General features: G+C 35.8%; 1 protein-coding gene and 1 long non-coding RNA gene across 6 annotated transcripts in view; both read left to right on the top strand.

Moving 5' to 3' along the window:
• LOC118736908 overlaps positions 1-23,280 on the top strand; it is a 41,084-nt gene extending 17,804 nt beyond the window's left edge. The window contains exon 3 of the long non-coding RNA XR_004992776.1: positions 23,165-23,280. This is a non-coding gene — a long non-coding RNA (uncharacterized LOC118736908). The remainder of the gene's footprint in view (positions 1-23,164) is intronic.
• LOC118736905 (endochitinase-like) overlaps positions 1-23,588 on the top strand; it is a 203,868-nt gene that overhangs the window by 43,810 nt on the left and 136,470 nt on the right. The gene's annotated exons all lie outside the window — the stretch shown is intronic.

The following is a 23,588-nucleotide window of genomic DNA, read 5'->3' as shown; positions in this document are numbered from 1 at the left end:
ACTTTTGAAAAGTGTTAACCAACTAAAGCGCACAAAACAATTCGAAATAATTAGAGCACGAAATTTGCTAAGCACGTGACAAGTTGAAGTTTGTTTGTAGTTAGTTGCATGGCGAAAAATACCAAACTAACAAATGCACGCTTCCAAAATAATGAACCGCTATGTATGTATGTATGTATGTAGGTGTGGTGTAGAGTTTTCCCATTTGCAAAAAGCACTCATCGGCACATAAATATAGGCTGGGTTATTATGAAACTAATTAAAAACATGGAAATTATGTACATTTTCAGAGCGAATTAATGTTGTAATATCCGTTAGCCGCGGCGAATTTGCCGTTTTATGAAAGGTGTATGCATATTTAAATACCTATGCAGCGTGGAGCTGACGATTTTTTTTTTTTTTTTTTTTTAAGATAAGATATGCGAATTTTTCTTTTTTGAAAAATTGACCAACATTAGACACGCTTATATTAAAATATGGCATACCATGGTGGAGTCCAGAACTATTTAAGCTCCCTAGCGCATTTCTATGAAGGCAATGCAATTACTCCTGATGCATTCTGGTTGAAGTGCATGTATGTAGTATATGTATGTATATGTCATACACTCAGTACATACATACATATGTACATGCACGTGTCATGTGCAAATTGGATACCAATCAACAAAACAAATCTGTGCTGATAAATGCATTTCAATTTATTACACATTTGCACTCTATATTTATTTGTAATTGATTTTGTTGTTGCTCGAGCTTTGTGTACATACATACTACACTATGTATTTGCACTGTTATGCACATTTTAAAATTCATTGCATATTTGCAGGCTATTGTGGTCATTTATTTGATTTGACCTTAATGCTACGGGTATTACAAGTGTAATTTAATGTATTTGTGCGCACTGCAGATTACATGTGCATATTAAATTTGGCATCTAACGAACACAAAATGCATAAACTATATACATTGTATGCACATGAGGGTTGTCCATAAAAAAGTTAAGTCGAAAAAATACCCCAATTTTTTATTTTGAAATAAAAAAAAATATTTAGAGGTCGCTCAAAGCGCTCAAAATTTTCCATGTATTTTACATGAAAAAAAAACCAGGGCTTCGTAGCGGAGCGGAGCTAAGGTGCAAAGGACTTTAGCTGGAGCAAAGGGCTAAAAAATCCATTTGCTGCGTAGCCCTTAAAGAAAAATGTTCAATATTTTGTTGTTATTTTCTAGCCTAAAAACGATTTATTTTGAAATATTTTTACTGTGGGTTTTCTACAAAAATTTTCAATAATAACGTCCTCAAGCCCAATAAAAATTAAAAAAAAAATCAGTTAATAAATGTAATTAAATTATAATTTTTTTGTTGCTGAAAACAACCGTGTTAATAAATTTCCCTACTTAATTAACTTGGCAATTTTTTTTTTAATTTTCTTTTGGATGCAGAAGTGCCCCCCCTAGAGCATCTAGATGCATTTCTGCATCAAAAAGGAAATTTTCAAAAAAATTTCGCATACATATTTTTTTTGGCGGTTAGGGCTCGATATGTAAATAAATAAGCCCTGAAAAAAAACACCTCGTAGAAATGGTATAGAATTCTTGAAAATCATTATATTTCGATCAGAAAACTCTGGTTCTTTTCAGCAGACTTCCAAAAATAATACGCAATTACTTGCTTAATAATTTTTAATAACCATTTTTTATTGATCCCCAAATTGTATGTTTTTGGGGTTTTTAACGTACCTAGAAAATATAGTTCCAATTAAAAAATGGTTAAGTAAGCAATTGGATGTTATTATTGGGAATATGCTTAAGAGAAACAGGGGTTTTCAATCGAAAAATATTGATTTTCAAGATTCATTCTATATCATTTCTACGAAAATTTGTTTTCATATAAAATACATGGAAAACTTTGAGCGATTTGAGCGACCTCTAAATGTTTTTTGATTAAAAAAAATAAAATAACTCCGACTCACATGCATTTTTTGATCACCCTAATATACATATGTACATAAACTGTACATCTGTACATATAAATACTTAAGTATTGCACGATTAATTTATAGATTACAACATTTGCAAATTCCCAATATCTATAAATATAAAGCTGTTATTTTAATGTAAATCTTATTTGTGCAAGTAATTATTGCGAGCGCATTGTTCTAAAGCAAGTAATTGGTTAAATCTGATAAACAAGCAAACACTCTCTCTCGGTTTCAGTAATAATTCGGCAAAAAGGCCTGATTAGAGGTGCCATAGCCGTAACATTGCCAAACACTTCAGAACTGCTTATGGCTATGGCGAAAAACCAAAACCCAATAGATACCTACGGTCCTCACTCACACGTATGTGTGTATGTATGTATATCTATCTTTTCGCGCTCATCACTTTTACCATCTGTAAATTGTTAGTTGTTCGCATTCGTTACCACTTATTACACATTAAGTACAGTACAAATTTTCCTGCTGCCTTACAATTTAAGCATTCCTAATGCCACAACATGCCATCAACATTTTCACGCAATAAAAAAGCAATCACTCTTCCTCCTAATACTCATAATAGGCGGTGGGTGGTGGTCTTAGCGGTGAGAATGAATTGCGCGCGACAATTTTTCGCCAGCAACAAAGCAGCCCGTAAATTTTTCTCACCAAACAATTTCGAATGAAAATGCACATTTCCGAAAAATTTAGTGCATTCGCGCGGCAAAGTGCAAGCGTGGCAACAATTTGTGGCAAGTGCATACACAGGCGCCGAGAGAGAGTTGTGCGATGAATGACACAGCGTGGCAAATTGACTGCGGCACTTAACATTTCTTCGCCCAACTAACTGCATATTATAGCTCGGAACACTTTGAAGACTGCAACTTCACGACGTAACGACAGCGACATCATTTTGTCGACAAATGTCGCCTTGAAGCCAGCTTCTTAAACATTTTGAAGACCTCAGCGACATAGCAAACAGCTGATTTTAAAGTTTGACATTTTGGTATATTTATTTCACAAATTGTGTATTTTTATTTAAGTAAATAAGAAAAACATGAACAATCAAGAATATGTGATTAATTTTGCGACAATTTAATTTTGCAGCACTACATCTACTCATTGTCGCCGGCAAAATTAGAAATAGATTTAATTTGGCGACGTCGACAATTGCAGTCCTGCAGCCAAGATGTCGTGCTGTCGTCAAAATAATTGTGTCCGTAAGAACGTGTGTATTTAAAATTTGATAGATGCTGCTTGTCGCTTGCTGTCGTCAAAGTGTTCCGAGCTTATGAGTGGATCGCTTGCCCTCTTTTCGGTGTTCTCTGGCTCTGTACGTGTTGGCATCTTCATTTCCACATTTTCACATTTTCACATTTGGCACACAAATACTGCAAGAGTTGCGACCGACCACATGTTTCCTGGCAGTCGAGTACAACAGCTGCCTTGCGGTGATTATAAGATTTCCCAATGCTGTCACGGCTTTGAGGTCTGTACTTGCAACTGCATTTATTGCGCACTTTTTTGCTGTTGCTTTTATCGCATTACCGTAATTTTTCGAAATCTCTTTTTCACCAGCCATTTATCTTCCATTCGATTTGGTGAGTCGCTGACACTTCCGCTGCTGCCGCACTGCCGCCAACGGCAAGTGATCAAGTCAAATGAGGCAGTGATGTGATGTTTATGCGATTGATTTGACGCGGCTTGTCGCGGCTTATGCTGATGGCACGGCACGTTGATTTCCTACATATCTGTGTGTCATTTCCCATATTCTTTTCTGTTTGGCGCTTGGTAACGATTTCTCATTTGTTTGTGGTTTCGCTTTTTTATATGCCTTGGAAAAGTTATGCGCGTCTAGTTACTGATCATCTGATGTATTTACTTGTGTTTATTATTTATTTATATGTATTGGCGGTATGCGATATTTGTGGCAACTGTGCTGCTTGCTGTTCGATTTGTTGTCGCTGCATGACAGCAGCTATCATTCGGAAATCAGGCAGTGGGACAGACAGTTGAAGAGATCATTATGCACATTAAGCACATCAACGAAAGTGGGTCAAAAGGTGACTTTACCATTTGTCTTTGGCTCTCCATCTCGGTGTTGATCGCCTCCAATTGTTGCATACATTGTTGCTATTCAGCTGTTAAGCTTTTCTTTAAGCAATTTTTATTGTTTTATATTCTTTGTGCTACTTCATTGTTGCGTTGTAATTGTGAAAATTTTTGCTGGTGGTTTCCCAGCCTAAAATTTTCCTATTCTTCCTCGATTTATTGATTAACTGTTAATTTATGAGCGATCGCAAATTTTTTGATTTTGAACACTTCCAGGTGGAAAAATTAGAAAAAAGTATCCTTCTGCCAGACTTTTTTTCGAATATTTTGAAGCGATAGGCCTTCCTTGTTCGATTCTTTAAGACTATTTATTTTGTATGGAAATGCCAGAGTTTCAAGGTCTTTTTATTCAGGAAAATGTATATTAAATATACATATATAGCTTCCAAAGAGAACTTCTTATTGAAAATATTCTTGCAAGCATTTTTCCGACTGGGTGGTTGGTGATTTCTAGTATTGGAAACGTTAAAGACCTTTACACTTTTGTTTTTGAAGTAGCCTTTCTTTAGCCAAGCTATAGTTTGTGCATTCTTTTTTCTCTCCTGTTCTGCATAAAAACTTTCGATTCTGGAATACCCTAGCGTAAGCTAAATTGCGCTAGATGCAAAACCGACTGCATTCGATCTAAATAGTGATTTGGAAATTAATAATTAAAGTACTCAAAATATTTTTGGACTTCTAATACTGGCGACCTACTTGTCCGCCGACTTGATTAGATCGTAGTATACTACTTCGGGAGTCTTGAGAACTCCCTTCGTTGAATAAAATTTAGGTCATCTGCTTATAGGTGATATAAGGTGGCAAAGTCTGCGCTTAATAAAGGCTTCACATAGGCATATAATGCGCTCTGCTGCGTCCGGTGCTCTAAAGCGGCAAAGCTGGTTCCTGTAATGTGTATTAAAAGGACGTGATTGTTGGTCATCGACTCAATGGCATGGATAGTTCTTTGCCGTTTAATGACCCATGACCAGGCACACAGGAACACATTCTCACTTCTAGCGAACGCTTGTTTGTGGTAGTGCCCACCTCTGCCCATGACTAATACTGACTCATTCCAGTTTTAGAGTGATTATGAATATAAAACCTTTGCTAACAAGCAACATGTGCCTGGTCAACTCTTTCGCGCCGACGGCAACTAATAGACAAAGAGAGTGTTCCGAGTGTTATCGAAAGCTGCCTCTAATTTCAGGAAGTAGCCTACTGCCATCTCTATGTCCTCTATGAACATTGAGTTTTCCTCGTGAGACTATGAAAACCGTAGACGTTAGGCCCTCCTGTTTTCTGTAAGAAAGTATTCTGTAATATGCCTATATATATAACTCACTCAATTAGAGGGGGACCCAGTACGTTTGCATGTATTCACAAAAAAAAAAATATTTATTTTACCAAAAAGTAGCGGGTAGCCACCGTGGCCAATGGTAATAAGCTAGTACCACTTCTGCATGGTTGTAAGCCATGCAGAGTCCACAAAAAGCTTCGGAAGCATTGTCCGAAAGATGCATCAGACTAGTCAGAGCTTACTTTGAAGTGACATTAAGTTATAACTTAAGAAATTTTTATTAAATGGCAGTTGAGAAATGCATGTGCAAAAATTTCATAAACTACATAAAGAAAATTTTTGCGTATGCAGCAGTGCATGGCATGCATTTGGGCGCCCGGTTTTAGCATTCGCGCCTAAACACTGTCTGCAATTCCTTCCATGATTTTTATTAAAAAATTACTTAACGCTGTTGGCTCTGTATAACTTTGGATAGTCTACTGGATGCCAACAATTTCACCCTTTTCGGATATACCTGACTATCATTTTCTGCCTTGTAGCGCTATAAATCTCCACTCCAGCAGGTTGGAGAGTTCTTTTTGATGAATACCTTGTAATATTCATTCATCTGCCTTAGTTGTTCTGAAATGTGCGCAAGCAGATATAGCTGGTGCAATATATCCTAGTCTTATCGGATGCATCTGCCTTGAGATACCTGTTCTCACGGGTATCTATAAGAAATGTACCTTCCAATAAAAAATGGCCAATTGTAACACTTTTCTTGCACTTGTATTGAAGGCTCCAATTCTTTTTTCCGTTTGGGAATTTAATATGTATTTTTCCTAATGTGGTTAAGCGATGTCAATTTGACTCGTATATCAATTAAAACATTAAAAGTTGCTAAAGTTTTAAATTTTTCCTTTTTCTGTTACGTATTTCCATGACTTACTACTTTGCTTTATTTGCTTGAACTTGAACTTGAAAACCGCTATCTATTACCATAACTTTTAGTTAAAACTGAGTATAAACAACCGCCTTCATAAACCGTAATAAATGCCTACAACCTCCACAACTGCAGTGTTGGAATCAACTTGCTGTACGCTGTTTAATTGCTGCTCCAAAAAACACACACCCAAGTGTATGCCAGAAGTGTGTTCATCATTATTCTATGCCTCTGTTTCGCTTTTGATGTAACATAAATACATACATACATACATACATACATACATAGAAGAAAATCGCTTATTTTGTAGTATTTGATTTTTTTTTGCTTAACTATTAGTTACTCTATTATGGGGGCTGAAAAGTATTATTATTATTTTTTTGTGCACTTAGCTCTGCTTCTGACTGACACACTCGCTGACTTGCTGAAGTTTCGTGTGGCTCTAGTGCATGAACAATGTACATACATATATGTATGTTTATACGTAGTACATATGTACATAGATACATGTTGCTAGTTTTCTTTCACATTTTTTAGCAGGCACTTGCTTGTTGTTGCACTTGAAAATAAATTTAATTATGTAATTTAAGTTGGCGTGACGTGTGCTTTGGAAAAAAGTTAGTAGGTAATATAAAATAAATATTAGTTAATGCTTAATGATAATACATACATACATATGTACATATTTCATGAAATATGAATATGCACTTAATTTTATTCTATCGTGCAATAATTACGCCATGGTGACAGAGTACGGCAGAGAATGAAGTGAACGAGTTGCACATTGTTGCACTGGAAAGTGTTAATGCAGATCTCCTCTGAATTAGAAAACCGGTAATTTTGAAATGAAAAAAATGCTAATTTTCCTGTAATAATATAACTGAAAATTTTATAAATATTTTCAATTGGATTCCATCAATAAATGCTTCTATTAATTGACAGCTGTGCTGCTGATATACACAGAATATACTACCTTGGAAACTACATAGAATAAAAGTACTTACTTAATAATAAAAAATTTCACTTTGTAAGATAATTTCAAAAGATTTAATTTTTAATGCAAACATTCAAAACTATTCGCTTATGAAAAGAAAAAGACTCTATAAAAAAGGAAGTGCTCGTTTCATAGTTCAGAAATTTTGTATTACTCCTCATGTTAGCTTTAGTCTTAGTATTCGTATTCGTATTTGATTTCAAGTCCGACTGGGTATTCATCGTCGTATTCGTATTCGTATTCGTATTCGTCTTCGATTTCATATCCGTCTTTCTATTAGTCTTGGTTTATATTCATATCCGTTAACCCATTCGTCTCCCCATTTGTCTTCGTAATCGTCTTAGTACTCCATTTCTTCTTCTTTTCTTTGTCTATCATACGCTGTCTTTTAAGAGTGAAGTATTCATGCTATCGAAAGTGGCTCAAAATAAATAAAAAAAGATAGCCTCGATTTTCGTTTCGCCGGTCTTTTACCATATTTTGGGTATGTTGAGTACCTGGCTCAGGGTGAGCTTACCAGGTCTAAAGACATACTAATAATACCAAGTAAGCTTTTGATGTCTTTCCATGCAGCGCTGACAGGTCATCCACCCTAGCTATTTTGTTGTTCTACAACCGGCATCATTGATATTCGCAGCTTCCGATTTTGCTCGATTTAATTAATTTGTTGCATGATAAAAGATTAAAAATAGTCATAAAAGTGCGATCCGGTTTAATATCATCGAAAAATATAAAAATCGCCATCTAACAAATTAATTTTACCAAAAAAGCAAATAATCCATATTTTGCGACTATTCTTGAACGCAAAAAGTTAAAATTTTTCTAATGATTGCTCACATAAGTAGGAGCAAACCAAATGAGTGAGCTGTTGGAGGAGAACCTTGCCTTTATTTATTGGGACGAACAGGCCTACCCGGCGATGAAGTCTTTCGATTGTCATTCATATGGAAAATAACTTTAATTTGTATTTAATATACCAGTGCAGATTTGAGCAAAAAGACGCAAGCGTAATTGTCATTTTAATAATTTCCCAACATAATTTCCTGCTACAATTTCCATGCAACTATTTGTCTTAGTGCAAATCAAAGCAATCTGAGAAGTGTGAAATGCATAAATGTTTGCAACTTAATTTGTGAAAATCCCAACAACCGGCTGGGTAAGCAAAAGTAGCAAGTGCAAATGCGCGTACATACACACATTCAAACATGTATGAACAAGCAAACTTTTCGAAACGCATACATATGTATGTATGTATATGTATGCAAGTATACTTGGAAGCATTTACAAATTTGCGAGCACATGCATACGAACGAAGAATGCAACTTAGTAAATTTCTGGCGGCCAACGGGATGCAGAACAACGTAGCTCGAAAAAGTTTTTGCGAAGCCAAACAGAAGGGGGATAAACAGCTGCCAAGACTGTCACTTTCAGAATGTTCAAAATGTTGGGGTTGCAGGGGGTGTATTCATTAAAAATTCAAAATCAAATCTGCCATTTGCAAAAAGTTAACTGCAAAAACAACAAATGCAGTGAAAGCTTTCAAATTGAGGTAAATAAATTTGGGCTGCTGACATTGTGGCTTAGGCAATGTGGACCACAACCAACGGGTGGGTTGGCAGAATATTTATTAACAAATAGATGTATGTATATGAATTTGAATGTATTCATGTCTGTAAAAGCATTTAACGTATGTGAATTGGGCAAGTAGTTAGAAGGGAAAAAAACTGTTGCATACTTTGAGGCGGTTAAGTGCGGTGGTTTGCATTGCTTATGCTGTGGTACGAGTACATACATATGTATATGTGAATATGTATGTATACACAGACTTGTGGGACATGCCTGCATGCCCAGTGTTGCCGCCGCTCAAAGAACTTTCTAACCAAGATTTGACGAAAAAGTTACCAAATGTAAGGAAAAATAACCAATTTTTTTATTAGATTAACTCAGGTCATCACAAATTCTTTTATATAGTACGTATAGACAAATTTTACAAACCAAAGAAAATCAATTTTCATTTCCATTTTTGAAAAGAAAATCCTTTTAAGGCTGAAAATAAATGAAATACATTCATATATAACTATATATATATAAATACATATTTTAGAAAATCAGGCATCCCGTATTAGGTGCATATGTATGTTAATATCTTCGTAAACATTAGCAGACTGTAAATGACGTTTTTAAATAAATACATAGGTGCACAGTTTCAACGTGAACAACCACATTGTAAATATTTTATAATTAAGATTAAACAATTAAAAATTGCCGCTGTGGTGTAGTGGTAAGCAGTGGCTTCCACTCCGCAGCACGTGGGTTCAAGCCCTGGTAAAAGCAACATCGCAAAAAAATATAGAAAAAATGTTTTTTCTTAACAGCGGTCGTCCCTCGGCAGGTAATGGCAAACCTCCGAGTGCATTTCTGCCATGAAAAACAGCTGCTCATAAAAATACAATCGCCGTTCGGAGTCGGCGTATAACTGTAGGTCCCTCCGCTTTGTGTGACAACATCAATGCGCACGCCACAAGTTGGAGGAGAAGCTCGGCCAAACACTAACATATGTATGTGCCAATCTGTTATTATTATTAATTAAAAATTGGACTGTATTGAACTATATCGTCGCTCAGCGCGAAGTACCTCGTATACGCCAAACGCAGTAAATAAATTTTACAAAAGCGCTAAAAACCGATTTTTTCAGAACTGTGGAATGGTATTTCCCTTGAACCTACTTGCTATAAGATTATTATTATAAATCTTAACATAAATTAATAAAGTAAGCAGTAATGGAAAAATAATTACCAAATCCCTTTTTTATTGTACATGCATTACGTGGTATTGGATTCCGCATATACGAGGTATTTATATATGTACTATCTGAGTATGTATTCATTTGAAGTAGTCTTTAGCCGACCATGTATATTATGTATTCTGTATATTATAAAACAAATACATACATATGTAAGTAATATTAATACAATGACTCCAAATATTCTCACTTGGTTTCACTGCTGGGGCTGCCACTGCTGCTGCTACTCTTCTCAAACTCGACAGGTCTAGCTGGCCTGTCTTATAACGAACCTAATTTAAAAGTTTTTTTGGAAATACATATTATACAAAATAAAACCAAAATTGTGTATTTTTTTCTCACTTATCCATAGAATTGAGCCCGTATAAATTAACTTGAAACACCAATTTTGCGCGGAATTATAATAATTTTTCGCGACTTCTTAATGACTCTCGTATTATTCAAATGTCATTTCAGGTACATACTTAGGGGATTCACAAGACGTGTTAACCGTCGTAAAATCTTAAGCTTAACACTTGTTTATGTAAAATAGCGGTTAAAATGGTTGGGGGGTTGGCTAATTATATATTCTTTATCAGTTTAAAAGAATTTCGGTTTAGTTAGAAATCCCTTAAAACCATTTTAATTAAAAAAGATGTTAACCTTAAGATTTTACGACGGTTAACACGTCTTGTGAATCCCCTAACTATGTAGGTTTGTGCAAAGAATATAGAAATGGTGTAACTGCGGGGCCGTTTCAAAAACTTGGCGATAAAGTCAACGCGATTTATTAAAGACATGAACCGATAATAGTTGCACTCTCGAACTTTTACATGTTCTTTTGCATATGTAAACACATGATTATTATCGGAATAAGTAAAATCTTGAGTTGCCATTTTAGTAGTAATAACTTTAGTTAAATAACCATATTGAGCACAATAAATGTATTTGTTTATACTATTTTTCAAAGATTTAATTATTGTATGTATACAAAAATTAGAAACTACAGTAAATGTTAAAAATAACCAAAATGAGAAAGATCTTAACAACTTCACAGGCAAGAAAAAAATAACCAAAATTGGTTAAAAGTAACCAAAACGGCAACACTGTGCATGCCTAAAAAAATTTGTATGTAGCCACATACATACATACATACATGCATGTGCACATGTGCATGGTTGCTATAGTGACATTTAAATGTACATATATGCAGATACGGTTTGCTGTATCGAGCCTTCGCCTGAAGCGTTTTGCTGCAGCCAAGCGCAAATTATAGTGGCAAATTGGCATTGCAAGTGTAACCGCTCACACACATACATACATTCGCGTACAAACTGATTTGTGCAACAGCGCAGACAGGCTTCAACTGTTCGAAGCTTCACATGAACTCAATGCGCCAACAATGTTGTGGGTTGAATGTCCTTTGGCGAAAGTGAGCAAACGCTCATACATACCTATCTACAAACTATGTATGAGCATAAACAAGCCCATCTACACACCTTTTTTGCCTCCGGCTGCGTACCCTTCTTATATTGCATATATACATAAATACATAAGGGTGTGTGCCCTTCTGAGTGTAAATATATACATACATATGTACATACATGCATACCATTCTACGTTGTTTCGTGTGGCTTGTGCCGTTAATGTGCTCATATCCTGCATCCAGGAAGCTGTTAATGCGGCATAAACCTCAGCTAACACATTGAATTGAATGCGACTGTAGCAAAGAGCAGCGCAGCAGTGACAATGTGGGCAAAACAAACATTGTGCATTTGTAATGAGTGCAGTTACATACAAATAAATGCACACGAACAAACATGCTTGCAGAAAAAATATATACACATATTTGAGCATACGAATACAAATTTGCCTCTCAATGCATGCTTTTGTATATGTTTGCATGTAAATATGTATGTCTTCTTATCGCTGGGCTTTGCACTATAATGTCATATTAGATGCGTAATTAGATGGAATTGAGGCTTCCGTATGCATTTGCTACGATGCTGACTTGCACTGAGTACGGCAAGACAAATTGATTAGGAAGAAGAAGAGTGTGCTTGCGTCACACTCTAATTGGTATGTAAGTATGTACATATGTAAAAGCAGTATGAAGATACTACATCAACTACTCGAATGTAGATAAATGTGTGTCATTTTAATTGGTCCGAATGAATTTTAAGTGCATTGCAATGTGGCAAAATGTGCTCTAATGAAGAAGTCAATGTACAAAGAATAAACTGGAAACTTTAAAAACTCCCAAGTGAATTGATTTTAGGAGAGTTGTGAGTAGAATTCCCGAAGTTTTGAAACAGCGCGAAATTTATTTATGAAACTGTTGTTATTTACTGCTGGAGACGTATAGAATTTGGAAAAAGGCATATCCAAATATATTAGGAGTAATGCCGGGAAACCACTGGCTAGATGTTCTCTCTTGCGATGGAGTTACTGCCTATGGCAAGAGCGGTTGTGCTCCCGTTCCAGTCTGGCTGCAGGCATACTCAGAATTAATTTTTTTGCAGGAACAGCGTTGCGCCTAGACAAGTCCTTTTTTCCTATAGTTCTTGAATGATCGCTCGCATACTTTTAGTCAGCGTTCAGAAATCCTGACGACGATACAGTTTAGTGACTTTTGGTATAAAAATATCCAGTGCTTGGACGTTTCTGCCTCTCTACAATGCCTCGCCTACCAGATCATTACTATTGCTTTATTTGACTAGTCGTATGTGATGGTCATGCGAGGCTATTAAACTGGTTGTTCTGTGGTTATTTTGTAAAGCTTAAAATTTGCCTTTTTTGAATTTTGGTATAAACATTTTTATTAAAAAGATAGGCGGTATCGGGATTATTATATACATATATGCGGTCCCGTACCCATCTCTAATTCGTATCATCAGGAGCGAAGCGTGAGTTTCCAGGTTTTATTGCATGAGCCTGATCACAGTCCATGCTATAGAAACCTTGCCTGCAATATCTCCATACATACATACATACATGCACTCTGTTAAGCTTGGCGTTATGTGCCCCAGTTAGAGTTGTCCGCAGTGCATTACTGACCCTACACTTTATTGCATGCCTTTTAATCAAGAATATTTCTTTGTCGAGGCGTTTTGTAGCAGAACTCAATTAAAATTAAAATATATATTAAAATGTCTCTTATGCCTTAGGATGAATTTTAATTGGTTAATTGAATGTTGATTGCTGATTGCAGATAAAAGAAAAAGTTTGCAATTTATATTTTAACAGTGACAAAACAAATACTTTTTACTCTAAATTCCAATTAAAATCAATATTCAACAACACTTAAGCTACAGAAATGCTAAAAATTTCAACAAATGACGCCTTTGGGTGTGGCAATTCGTGTAAATCAAGTAAACAACGAGAAATGCCTGTAAGAAACAGTGAGTTGTATTTGTGCGGCAAGCCAACGTCAACGTGTGAAACTCAGAAGACAATACAAGGTATTGTTTATGAGACTCCCTGTTTGTATGGGTGTATACACAGTGGTGGCCAGATAATTACGGACACTAATTCTTTAAAAGTTTTGATCATTTATTTTTCCTTATTAATTTTTAATTTATTTATTCTTTTTTTTGACGAAAATATAGTTTATACCACGGCGAGAACCATGTAAATCAAACCTTGCGCAAGATTCATAAAAATTCGCCAAATTGCAAAATAGCCTCATGCGATTATCGATTATATTTTTGTTTGTTTGTGTGAAATATTTTATTTTTATCATTATTTTTTTTTTTTAATCAAAATATGGTGAAATAAAAGTGAAACTAAAAAAAAAAAAATTGCCAGAAAAAAATACATAAAGATAAGAATGGTCAAAACGGGTAGAAAAGTAGTTTCCGTGATTATGTGGCCACCACTGTATGTACGTATACATGTATACATATATGTGATACAAAATGCTCATAAGAAAATCATACAACTCAAACGAGATTGTTCATACATACATATGTGAAAGCTTAATTTTCCGTTGAATCGAATTCCTTCGGACAAATTCTTTAACCGACCTGCCAGCCGTCGTAATTGCCTGTGAACAATGACCACAAAATCGGGCAACTTACGTGCAAACGCAAAAATAATAACAACAACAAAGCCACAACAAAATGTATAATAGCAACCAACAGGAAAGCTTTCACGTACGCCAGGCTGGCAACACTTAAGTATGTATGTATGTATGTGCTACCACATGTAAAATCCGTTGCTGCGACAGTTTTGTTGTTATTTTTTTAACATTTCTGTGTGCATGCATGGATTCTGGTTAGAGTACCTGCTTTTAGGCGCGTCGGCTATCAAACAATGCCTGTTTGCCCAGCGGCAGTAGCCTCAACTGCCGGTCGCTATGGTGACTGGTTGTTGATTGTTAACAACTTTTGTTCGCCAAGTAGTAGCTTCGGGCCTTTTATTGCTGCGTCACGCGTAGTACTTTCTTTGCTTACGCTTTGCCGCCCAAAATTATGCCACATATTTGCCGCGACGTGATTTATCGTATAAGCAGTGGAATGGCGCAAACAGTGCCAATGGCAATTGACAACGCACATGGATGTACATACACACATACCTAAAATGCGTACGCACACGAAATCAACACCATTGTACGAGTATGCGAGGAAATCGCCAGCATAAAAGGTTGTAAACAACAGTCACTATCGCTACGTAGTTGAACATACTTTAGGGCGCACACTGTGTTTACGCTTCACTTCAACTGCATGTACTCATGGAAGTATATATGTATAATCGATAACTGCTGCCCACATATATAGTACAATGTATATATATAAATGTATTTACATATTTTTGTGAGTAAGCACGTTTGTAGGTGTGCTGCTCTTCCTTGTGCGATGGCTTACGTTTATTGGAAATGACAATTAGTGACAAATCACCTGCGAGAGCCCAGCAGCGTTCTTGAGCTTGTGAGTTTGGAGGGTGTGTGCGTGCGTTCGTACGTGCGTCCTCTGCACGTCATTGCCAATTATGCGAACCATTGACTTGGCAATAATCATTACCTGCTGCTTTGCTGTAGGCATATGAAACAGCATTACCGCAATATATGTACAGAGTCAGCAACTGAGGCAAGTGGTTAAGGCTGTAGGCATATACGAGCGCGCATCGTGCACGAGATCATCCATAAATGGGAATTGCATATGTCGCAGGCAGCCATAATTTTGGTTGTCATAGCCATTGACATGAAATATGCCTCACAAGTCTTCCGTAAAAACCTGTTTTATGAGTGCTTTTGGAGCTATTGCCGTAAGGTTCTCTCTCTTCTCTCGACGCCGTTGTGTGAAATATGTCCAGGGAAGGGTAGCTTTTGGGTTTAAAGAGGTATCCGTAAATGAGAATCGAGTTAGATATAGACAAAGTAAACTTTATTGACCGGGCGTTTTTGCTTGGCTTTTGCTTACTATAAACACCGGATGCTTTCGCTTTTCAGGAAGCGTTGTTTTCTGGTGATAAAACCCAATAAATATTTGTTTTAATAGTATTAAAAAAAAAAATCCATAAATTTGCCGATAAATGCAAAAGTGTGCCACCAACAAAGTCATATAACTAGAATAGTTTACTCAAATACCTTGTACGTTGTGATTTCTAAACTAAAATATATAAAGTAAACTCGGCCACATCGTTTTTAACAAACTTATGTATGTACGCAGTAATTTATTTGCAACAATAGTTTTTAAACTTTCCGAATAAATTTTTCACATATAAATTTAAACTTTGCATATTTGCCTATGCGCATTTCGAATTACGAATGTATCAGTTCAAGAGCCTTTAAATTTATTCTAACTATTACACTTGCAACTTTCGAAATTTATTGTAAAATATTTGTGTAAACCCGATCAAGCGAAATTTTCATTTCTAACAACTAAATATACTTATGCAAATACGTAGATACATATGTACCTGCATATAAATATGTATTTATCTATATTCAAATATATGTACATTAGGGCGGGTTGATTTGTATGGATGAAAAAAAAATTAAAAATCGTATAGCAAAAATGTAATCTACATTAAATTCTAAGAAAATTCTCTGAAGAGACCATGGGTCTAAAATCAAACCCTAATCCGCGCCTCTCGACTTGAAAATTTTTTACTTGGGTGAATATTTTTTTTAATGAAAACAAATTTTGAGTGTAGAAAAAATATTAAGTGCAAAAGAACTACCTTACTCAACAATTTTATTCAGAAAATTCGATTTCTTTTTGGAAAAACCAATTTTTTCTAACATTTATTTTTTTTTTTGGCAAAGGCGGCCATATAAATTTTCAAGTCGAGAGGCGCGGATTAGGATTTTATTTTAGATACATGGTTTCTTCGGAGAATTTTCTTAGAATTTTATGTAGTTTACGTTTTTGCTATACGATTAAAAAAAAAATAAAATCAACCCGCCCTAATGTACATACATAAGTATGTCTATTCATATGTGTGTATGCAGCCAATGCATGCAGGTCCATTGAACATTTTTCGAAACACTGAGCAGGTGTAAATCGAGAAGATAAGCACTTAAATACTGATGTGTGGCCACACTGATACCAGCATAAGCAAACAATAAGCTATACATACGTTTGTATGAATAACAGATGTATGCGGATTTAGGCGATCAAGTAGTTATTTAAATAAATACTTTATATAATTTAGTAATAAATATTTGTCGCATTGAGTGGCTTTGGCAAATGGAAGTGCGCATTCAAGTGGAATTGACAATTTTGTAGTTTATGATTTACTAGCAGCAAGGTATGTAGGTACACATATAGAAATAAATGCATATGTATGTATGCATATATGTGTGCATGTGCGCAGGTTACAAGGATAAGCAAATATATGTATGAATAAGTGCACCACTTTGCAAATATTTACTCATACACTCGAAAGGTGCAAATCGCTAGGCAGATAAGTGCCATAATTACAGTTTAATTGCACAGCAATCGCCATAAATCCTGTAACAATTATCAATTTTGTTTAAGACATGGAAGCTGATTTATGCCTCCCCCCTAAATACGTAGTATACGGGCGTGCTAAACAATTAAATGATTTATAACGGGTGATTTTTTTGAGGTTAGGATTTTCATGCATTAGTATTTGACAGATCACGTGGGATTTCAGACATGGTGTCAAAGAGAAAGATGCTCAGTATGCTTTGAAATTTCATCATGAATAGACTTACTAACGAGCAACGCTTGCAAATCATTGAATTTTATTACCAAAATCAGTGTTCGGTTCGAAATGTGTTTCGCGCTTTACGTCCGATTTATGGTCTACATAATCGACCAAGTGAGCAAACAATTAATGCGATTGTGACCAAGTTTCGCACTCAGTTTACTTTATTGGACATTAAACCAACCACACGAATGCGTACAGTGCGTACAGAAGAGAATATTGCGTCTGTTTCTGAGAGTGTTGCTGAAGACCGTGAAATGTCGATTCGTCGCCGTTCGCAGCAATTGGGTTTGTGTTATTCGACCACATGGAAGATTTTACGCAAAGATCTTGGTGTAAAACCGTATAAAATACAGCTCGTGCAAGAACTGAAGCCGAACGATCTGCCACAACGTCGAATTTTCAGTGAATGGGCCCTAGAAAAGTTGGCAGAAAATCCGCTTTTTTATCGACAAATTTTGTTCAGCGATGAGGCTCATTTCTGGTTGAATGGCTTCGTAAATAAGCAAAATTGCCGCATTTGGAGTGAAGAGCAACCAGAAGCCGTTCAAGAACTGCCCATGCATCCCGAAAAATGCACTGTTTGGTGTGGTTTGTACGCTGGTGGAATCATTGGACCGTATTTTTTCAAAGATGCTGTTGGACGCAACGTTACGGTGAATGGCGATCGCTATCGTTCGATGCTAACAAACTTTTTGTTGCCAAAAATGGAAGAACTGAACTTGGTTGACATGTGGTTTCAACAAGATGGCGCTACATGCCACACAGCTCGCGATTCTATGGCCATTTTGAGGGAAAACTTCGGAGAACAATTCATCTCAAGAAATGGACCGGTAAGTTGGCCACCAAGATCATGCGATTTGACGCCTTTAGACTATTTTTTGTGGGGCTACGTCAAGTCTAAAGTCTACAGAAATAAGCCAGCAACTATTCCAGCTTTGGAAGACAACATTTCCGAAGAAATTCGGGCTATTCCGGCCGAAATGCTCGAAAAAGTTGCCCAAAATTGGACTTTCCGAATGGACCACCTAAGACGCAGCCGCGGTCAACATTTAAATCAAATTATCTTCAAAAAGTAAATGTCATGGACCAATCTAACGTTTCAAATAAAGAACCGATGAGATTTTGCAAATTTTATGCGTTTTTTTTAAAAAAAAAGTTATCAAGCTCTTAAAAAATCACCCGTTAGTTGTTTAAGTGATAATTTAGGTGGCCAAATATGCCGATTATGCAGTGAAAATCTGCTGTTAGTGTATTTACTTATTTAAACTGAGGCATTAACAAATAAGATTTGTATAAATAATACTGTACTGCTAGTAATTACTTCCTATTCACTTAATTGCTGTCATTTCAAGCATTGTTGTAATAAATTTAATTCTTCATAAATTATGTATACATATTCGTATATTTCTAAAAAAAAAGTTTATTTGCTTTACTGCCACCTTTCACTTTCGCGCGGCACATTAGTTCACACAGCGCATCACGTCGACGTGGCTCACAATTACCATAAAATACATTTAGGCGCCACGACTTACTTCATACTTACAAAAAGCTAAGCGTGTGCTGTTTGTTGCCTTTGCTATCCAATCAATCAAAAAAATACCAATTGAATTAGCCACTTACCTTCCCTACTCGCGATTGCCACTTCTGCCTCGACATTCTAACTCAATTTGTTTTGCACTCAACTTCCTTGTTTGCTTTTTTCGATCATTCGCTTTTCATTCCTCTCTCTTTGCCAAGTGTTTACTTTTGATTGTTCTTTGCTTACTGTTTTCCCAGTTTATCGGCCTGTAGTAAACTTAGCCAACTAATTTCGAATTTCGCTTTCGCATGCAAATCACTTGGCGCAGTCATAAATTGTCCGTAAAAAGGTGCACGAAACAACCAACAACAAGAAAGACCTGAGGAGAAAGGGCAGCAATGGTTGAAGAACTAATCAAGTGTCGTTTGTTTTGTGCTAAATACCTCGACTTGCTGTCAAGTGAAGTCTTGGCGAATGCCTACCTACCTGATGATGGCTGTTTGGTAAGCCGAATAAAGAAAAAAATTAAAACAAAAAAATATTGTTACTATGTACACTTTAGCGTTTTCAGTAGCATTATAAAAAACTAGATCGCCTTACACCCGCTTTCCTGGCCATTAAAAATTGGAGTTCATCAATTTGTGCAGTGAACGGTTCATTTAATATACAATTATCACGGAACTTATGTCAGACATAACTTTCATGAATCAGATCTGTGGAAGTTATGTCAGACTTAACTTCCATGGAGCAAAAATCCATCGATGGTAGTAATTTCACGACATAACTTCCATAGAACTTATGTCACGGTTCGGTGGAAATTATGCCCGTCGAGGTTATGTCGAAACCTCTATAAAGAGTGGTTCGGTTTTCAGGTCGGATTAAACATAAGTACATATGTGTAAAATTTCGGTTCTGTTAATTTAAAGAAAAAAAAAAAACGGTTTGAAACCGATTCACGTCTCTGTTTGAAGAAACATTTCAGTGGCGAAAAAATCTACACCAGTCGGGGATAAGCAAAATCTTTAAATAAAAATTGGTCTTTGAATTCGTACTCTCAATGTTCGTCCATCACTTAATTTTAGCTGCCCATTCCATTATATTTTTATCCACATAATCCGTGTAAATATGTTTATATTATGCATGTATGTAGTTATATTTGTTGTAGCCACTAGTCGCCAAAAAGAGCAGAAGTATGTATGTGCGCCAAAAAAAAAAAAAACTTCGCGACCCAGAACATTTCCACATGCAAATACCCTGTAGGAACTGAAAATTTGTATTTTGCTTCCATTGACTTCCTTCCATTAAGTCCGCACTTAGAAAACTTGAATATTGATCACTTTGAGACAAGCCCAGTAAGTCAATTCGATGCAAAAATATTGAATTTAAATTAACGGTAAATTACAGTGTTTTTTAGACAACCTCATAGTTTTTAAAATACGATGAGGGAGAAGCGTCTCTTCTTTTGAAAAAAAAAAAAATTGTTTCAGCTGTTCTTTGTATTCCAGCTACCTCAACAAATGTGGAAAGAATATTTTCCTAAATCAATTTGAATAAAATAAGAAGTAAACTAGAACTCGGATATTTTAAGGCATAAAGATTTATTTGAAAAAATGCTTCAATGCATAAAAAAATTAACAAAGCAATTTAGAAAAAATAAGAAACTGAATTTCATTAAAACAAATTGTGCTTTAAATGTTCCATTTTGTGAAGTCTAATTTTGTTTAGTCAAGTATAATTTAAACGATTTATGTTATTTTATTTGAAATAAATAGTTGTTTGTTATTTATGTTTCAAAAAATTTTAAAAACCTTCCTGAAACGAGTATGTCTTTAGCATTCACACGATTGATGCAACACATAATTTACTATTTTCCCAATCACGCAATTGGGGTGATCCGGCCTTAGAGACCAACACTTCGCTTTCGATGCCAGACAGATTAGGATGCCATGTAGATGTAGGTATCCTACTTTTACGCGTCAACTTTTTTCACCGACTTGGTTTAGAAGCGTCTCTGCCAATTGTCTTGTAGAGCCGCGTAGTCTGTAATTAATGAATAAATAAATAATATGTATAAAAATTAGGTATAATTAAGCATGGGATTTCAAATCAAACGTAAATGAATGTTTACAGTTTTATTCGCTTGAATATTTGAGCAGGGTTGCTCATTAAAACCTAGCTCAGCTAACATTTATAAGTGCAGTTGTAGCCATCCTCGCCGGGTATATGTACTTCCTTTGGCTTTGCTTTTCTGCTGGGCACACGCTACGCATATCCAGCACGTGACTTGTTTGGCCAATTTTGGCTTTGCATAGTCTGGCGGCAGCGAGCTAATGGTCAAATGAGCGTTGTCGAGCGTTTGCGTGTTTGCAAATGCCTTTGGATGCACTGTATTGTGGCTGTTTGCATATATTTTCATGTGTTTTGTATGCTGTTTTGTTTTCGTATTGTTTTCGTTTTAGTTTTGTACGTGTTTATAATAATAGAATGAGTGTATTTTTTTTATTTATTTTTTTTTTGCGGTCGCTTTGTTTGCCTGCGTGAAAAATAGCTCATGTTCAAACAATAGTATTGGGTGTTTTTGCAAATATATGCATGTACATTTGAACGTGTGTTTCTTCAAAGGAGTGGGAATTCTCATAGCTTTGAGCATTAAAGGAATATGTCATCTGTTAGATATGTGAACAAATTTGGATAGAAGTGCATGATGAGAGAAAAGAATGTACAAGAAAGAAGCAGTTGGCAATCGATTTGTTGAGATTTTTTTTGTTTTAATTAGGATACGTTAGTTAACAGCAAACCATATAAAATTTATTCACATTAAAGTTAGTCAAGGTTTTCTGATTGTAGCAAATCGATATCATATTCGTTTTTATTTGGTTCTCAGTTCAAGTTCTATTTCCTCAAATTTATCTCGGTGGCTGCGAGTTCCTTTATCGGACTTTACATCGTAGAGGCTAAGATTTTCGAAAGTTGGAACAAAGATTCCTGCTTTGCACAGCCTTCGATTAAAACTGAGAACAGAATATGATAGAAGCGATCATTGACCAATAAGTCCTTTTCTACACTTGGGGCGTTGGAGCAATAGGTAGTTATGAGTTAAATGTTACTAAGCAGCCTAGTTTTTTATTAACTCTGGTAGGTATCTACCACCGGGTTTAAGCGGTCGATGTGGCCTGTTTTATCGCGGGCCCGTTTTTCAAACCTGTTACTCAAAATGATTGAGGTTTTATGTTGCAGGAATTTTCTTTCCGCAAACTAAACCAAAACTAGTGTTTTTATCTTCATTTGAAGCCAAAGATTAAGCAGTTTCGTTTCCTTTAGTTTTAACGGAGTTCTCTTTAGTTGTTATTCGAAAAGAAGAAATTCTGATCATTTGTTTGATGAAGGACTGCATGTTGTCCTCAATTTCAGAATATCTAAATAGTTCATTCTTCTCTACGAGCAGGCGGGACTCAAGGCAAATTGTGGGCTGCTTTGGCCAGCATCCATTGTCGTACATAGTTTAAACACTTGACTGTGTCTGTGGTAGATGTGACTGTGATATCCAATCGGCTTCTGCTTTGAGGGAAATGTTGAATTAGCTGAGAGCCTTTTAGAAAATATCTATATTCTGAAACGAATAGAGTCTAAATGGATTAACTAAATTTTTGAGACTAAAGTTAGGTTAGGTTAGGTTAGGCTAGGAAAGACTCTATGAAGAGTTCACACTTTGACTCGGAGACATGTCTAGTTGTGCTTTAAGATTGCCCGCTGTGAGTGAGTATCCGGATTCCTGTTCAGAGAGAAACTAAACACGTTGAGTATAGTAGTGATTTATTTTCATCCTCATCGCGGCAGCTTTTTTACCTTACCTTACGCCATCCATCGTATCTCTTGGGTAAGCCGTGTAATCATTCCACCAACAAGGACAACAAACCGCCTGCCATAGGAACCTTCACCATAAAGGAATCGCACCTTCTAAGTACATGCCACACAGAATAAAAGACCTAGACCCATATATTATGGCTTCCAAATAATTTTGCATTCTCAAGTAAAATCTATTTTATGGCCATATTAATAATAATTGATATCGAAGCGAAATATTTAGTTTGGGCACATACATATAGTAAGATTTCAGTAGAAACAATTTTGTAGAATATTTTAACCCATTAGCTCTGTCACAAAAGGCTCGTTTTGGCCCTTTTTTTTTTGGAAAGTTTCAATAAAATGGCATTTGTGAGGTGGCTTGAGGGTTAAACCGATCCAGAAAATTATTCGCCGGAAAATTTCACTAGGAGAATAAAAGAAACAAATATGTTCCCTTGAAATATGCTCCAACTCTTTTATGCTTTCTTTTGAATTTCGTTCATAAATATAACTCTGAAATAAATTTATAGATAATTTTCTTTACCTTCATATTTTCAGATCCTTCGGATGTCTTACTCCAGCATCTACTTACCAGAAACTTATTGAGAAGCAGAAATAACCAACGGCAGCTGCAATGTTCACTTGATGTTTAACAGAATTCTTTTAAATTGATTAGTGGTGAGTAAGCGCAAGAAAGTTAAATTGAAATAAGTATTTTTTTCTATTCGTTTATTTGGCAATAATTAGCGTCAAAAGCGAACTTGTGTGAATAAAATGTCAATTACTTTCACTGCAAATGGCATTGCGTTCGAGGGTCCTTTGGGGGTCGGTCAGAAAAACTTTTTTAATTCCGAAGACGTTCACGTAGCTTTCATTAGGTTTCTATTTTTCAGAACTTTTTCGCATTTTGTTTTCATTGGCTCATTCATTCTGATTAGCAGCTATGATACTGCGTTGCTAGCAAGCGCTAGGTACATACAAA

Source organism: Rhagoletis pomonella, unplaced genomic scaffold (genome assembly GCF_013731165.1).
Source record: "Rhagoletis pomonella isolate Grant_MI unplaced genomic scaffold, Rhpom_1.0 Rhpom_scaffold_00004, whole genome shotgun sequence".
Taxonomy (NCBI): Eukaryota; Metazoa; Arthropoda; class Insecta; order Diptera; family Tephritidae; genus Rhagoletis; species Rhagoletis pomonella.
This window is presented reverse-complemented; position numbering and strand designations above follow the sequence as displayed.